The sequence below is a fragment of the Carlito syrichta genome, unplaced genomic scaffold, assembly GCF_000164805.1.
Source record: "Carlito syrichta isolate Samal-C Ts95f unplaced genomic scaffold, Tarsius_syrichta-2.0.1 Scaffold123552, whole genome shotgun sequence".
Taxonomy (NCBI): domain Eukaryota; kingdom Metazoa; phylum Chordata; class Mammalia; order Primates; family Tarsiidae; genus Carlito; species Carlito syrichta.
In genome coordinates this window covers 22177-26268 of record NW_007067648.1, presented here as the reverse complement: position 1 = coordinate 26268, position 4092 = coordinate 22177, and the positions used below count along the sequence as shown (strand labels likewise).

Here is a 4092-nt window from a genome sequence, read left to right as displayed (position 1 = left end):
GCACTCCAGTCTGGGTGACAGAGTGAGACTCCAACTCAAAAACAAACAAACAAAAATAAATAAATAAAATAAACCCTCATGTATACTATCACCCTCTGCAGATACCAGAGTCTTTCTAAAGATGATACCAGCCTGTATAAATAGTACAATACAACTCCTCTGCCCCACTGAGGGATCCAAGAACTTGTTCATTGCCTTACTCATCATCCTCTCCAGTCTGGAACATAGTAGCTGCTCAATAAATTGGCTTTCTGTCCTTTCTCCTAAGGCAGCCTCTCATCTCTCAGTGGCCCTTCATTCCTGAATTTGCCATGTGGGGACCAGGACCACAGGATCCTCTAGCTATCCTTACAGCCTGATTTGTGTCTTGGATTCGTTTGCAAGTGATAAGCTAGCAGCAACTTGACTTTTGAGGACCTGTAACTGCAAAATGGGCCCATGGCCTTCAGGCTCCATGGATCTTAAATCTATTTTCAGTCGCAGTTGGTAACTCAGAGTTCATCAAATGTGAATGGAGTATCTTCCTTAGAAGTGTTTCCGGGACCACCCTCCCATCCTGATGCCCTTGCTAGCCAGCCAGTCCCCAAGCACTTATGGCCCATTTGTCGTGAACCAGGCCCTGTCCCACCAAGAAGGATGGGCCCTGTGGGCTTGAGCAGCTTGCAGACATGGCAAATGAGGCATGCAGATGGCTGGACCCCTGCAGAGCCTCTGCCATCTGCTTGGCATACCTACAAAACTCGGGAACAGAGCAGGAAACTCAGCTCTGCCTCTCCAGCTTCCTTGCTCATTCAGAGCCTGCTGGAGGCTTGAGTCAAGCCAAGGCCGTCCCACGCTGACGTCCTGACCAGCTCTGCCGCAAACCTTCCCCAGTGCCTTCCATGCCAGCCAGCATTCCCCCTCCCTGCTCCTCACCCAACATCTGGGTTGCAGAAAGTGCCCTGATGTGGGACACCTCCATCCCTGCCGGGCTACCCCAGCCCTCTGGTCCAGGGCCCAGCCTGGGTGCCTTCTAATGGAGCCACCTCCCTGGGGCCGCACCTCCCTCTCACAAGGTGCTTTGGGCGGAGTCTCAGAGCTGGGAGCTGTGCCCTTAGGTCTGTTTTTCAGTTACCTGCCCACTGGATGGCAGTTGCAAAAAAAGCCCATTTTCCTTTCATTGCAAGGCACCTGGACAGATATACCACGCCCAACTTTGTGTACTGCATGGTCACTAGGAAGCATTGAGTCTCAAGGAAAAGTTTTCATCTGTTTTAATTAGAACTCCCCCCCTTAGAAAGGTGTAATTTCCTGACTACTTTGGGAAACCTTAACCCTTTGTTGCCCATACCCTCTCTGCAGAGAAAACTGCACTGTTTGAATGGTTGGTCAGTGGTTGTGTCTCTCTCCTCTCTCTCTCTCTCTCTCTCTCTCTCTCTCTCTCTTTCTCTCTCTCCCTCTCCCCCTCTCCCTCTCCCTCCCCCCCACACACAGTCACCAGTCATTCGAGGGTTTCTGTGTTTCTAAGTTTCTTCAGAACATAGCTATGTCTTGTTGACAAGGGACAGATTGTAATAAAACTGTACGGTGAGGCTTCACCCCTTCAGGCTGTGAGTCTGGGCCTCTGAACCAAGTTACAATCTGAGACCACCTGGACAACCTGATGTCCTGCAGGCCATGTACATACCTCCGTGCTGTGAGCTGGTGCCAGCACCAAAACAGGGTTCCCTTGTCAGGACTTCACCAGGCCAAGGAGCCCAAAGGCCCCTGGTGTTTTTGGCAAGAGACTGAATTAGGTCCTGCTCTCTGTGGGATCTGTCTCCTCACCTGTAAGCTAACAGCTAATATGTATATTACTTTTAAAATCTTAGCTGTAATAAACACGTAACAAAACTTACGAGGGACAGACACAGTGGCTCACTCCTATAATATTCCAGCACTTTGGGGGGCCGAGGTGAGAGGACTGCTTGAGCCAAGGAGCTTGTGACCAGCCTTGGGAACATAATGATACTTCATCTCTACAAAAAAATCAAACATGATCTGGAGTCCCAGCTACTCTATGGGGGCTGAGGTGGGAGAATCACTTGAGTCCAGGAGTTTGAGTCTGTGGTGAGCTATGATCGTGACATTTGCTCTCCAGCCTGAGCAACAGTGAGACCCCGGCTCAGAAAAAAAAAGTAACATCTTTTTTTTTTTGAGTTGGAGTCTCAGAGTCTGTTGTCCAGACTGGAGTGCCGTGGCAGGCTCCCAACCACTGCAGCCTCGACCCGCTGGGCTCCGGCGATCCTTCCGCCTCAGCCTTCTGAGTAGCCGGAATTACAGGCACGCGCTACCATGCCCGGCTGATTTTTGATTTATTGTAGAGATGAGGTCTCACCAAGTTGCCCAGATGCGTCTTGAACCCGCAGGCTCAGGCAATCCACTCACCTCAGCCTCCCAAAGCGTGGGATTACAGGCTGAGCCACCGAGCCTGACCTAATTTTTGATTGAGGTCTCGCCAAGTTGCCCGAGCGGGTCTCAAACCCACGGGCTCAGGCAACCCACTCACCTCAGCCTCCCAAAGCGTGGGATTACAGGCTGAGCCACTGAGCCCGGCTAAAAGTAACATCTTAACCTGCCCGCACCTCGCTGAGTGTCCAGCCATTTTGGACCAAAAATGATATGACCCCATGCCCCACCCTCCCTATTCACCCATCTCACCCTGAGCAATGTTTGTTGTTGTTTCCCCGAATGAAAAAAGTCCTCAAGGGGTAAGAGGGCAAACAAACAAGCGGCAGAAGCACCAAAAGGCATCAAAATGATAAGTTCAAAAACTGTATTGAGCAGTGGAAAAAGGTGTTTGGATAGGTGTATTGCATCAGATGGGAATACTTTGAAGGTGACTGAAGTTTAAACATGTAAGAACAAATGCACTATTTTTGTAAATAAATTCCGGGGTTTTGTTTTGTTTTGTTTTTTGGTGCCCCCTTGTATTTCCCACTTTCCTGAGACCCTTGTTCTCTCTTTTGTTTTTGTCTCTGATTTTCCAAACCAGATAACTTCTTGGAAGGCATGTTAAGGGGCTTAGAATTTCAATAACAAAGTGAATCCCTCCTTCCCAGTAAACAGCACTGGGCCAAGTATTTATGAATCTTGCCATCTCAGCCAAGTGCCCCTGCCAGCTTTCGGGTGATGGAGACCGAGGAGGCAACATGCTGGAAGTCACTGGAAAGAGAGGTGGCTGCAAGCAGAGATTTCCACTTCTTCTTGTGGACACAGAGTCAATTTACATGTCAGCGACATCAGGAGACACCTGCTGAGACCCGAGTTCCCTGGCACATACTGATTTATTGAAGTGATTTGTTTGCATTTAAAATTAGAAAATATTTCTAACATATAGATAGGTATAGAAAATAATGATATCCATTCATCCACCACCAAGCAACATTTTGTTATCCCACCTTGGCCTCCCAAAGGGCTGGGATTACAGGCATGAGCCACCACACACAGCCGAAGGTTTTATTTTTAAGAAAATAAAATGTTGCAGATGCAACTAGAGCCCCACATTTTCTCTGGTCCTCCCTTCCCAGAGGTACCTACTCTCCTGGAGTTAGTGAGCATCATTCCCACGAAGGGTTCTGTACTTTCACTACCTATGTGTTTATCCACAATCTGTTGCTTTGCATATTTGTAAGTTTTACACGAATGATAGTGATGAGGCCATTTGTCATTCTCTTGGTGACTCCATATCGGAGGCCCCTTCCTGTGTAGGAGGCAGAGCCCGTTTCTACCATAAAAGCTAAAAGCCTGAGCAAAGTCACTCACACCTATAATCCCAGCACCCTGGGACGCTGAGACAGGAAGATCACTTGAGCCCAGGGGTTCGAGACCAGCCTGGACAACACAGTGAGACATCTCTACAAAAACTCAGAAAAAGAATTACCCAGGTAGGGTGGCACGCCTGTAGTTCCAGCTACTTGGAAGGCTGAGGTGGAAGGATCACCTGAGCCCGGGAGGTTGAGGCTGCAGTGGCTGTGAGCATGCCACTGCACTCCAGCCTTTATGACAGAATTAGACTCCAACTCAAAAAAAGGGGAAGGGGCCAGTTTTCTGCAGGAGTGGGGAGGGGCAGCT

At 49.0% G+C, this 4092-nt stretch overlaps 1 long non-coding RNA gene across 1 annotated transcript in view; it reads left to right on the top strand.

Annotated features, from left to right (window-relative positions):
* Nucleotides 1-3328, top strand: part of LOC103249831 — a 5682-nt gene extending 2354 nt beyond the window's left edge. The window contains exon 3 of the long non-coding RNA XR_503643.1: nucleotides 3014-3328. This is a non-coding gene — a long non-coding RNA (uncharacterized LOC103249831). The remainder of the gene's footprint in view (nucleotides 1-3013) is intronic.
* The last annotated feature ends 764 nt before the right edge of the window (nucleotides 3329-4092 follow it).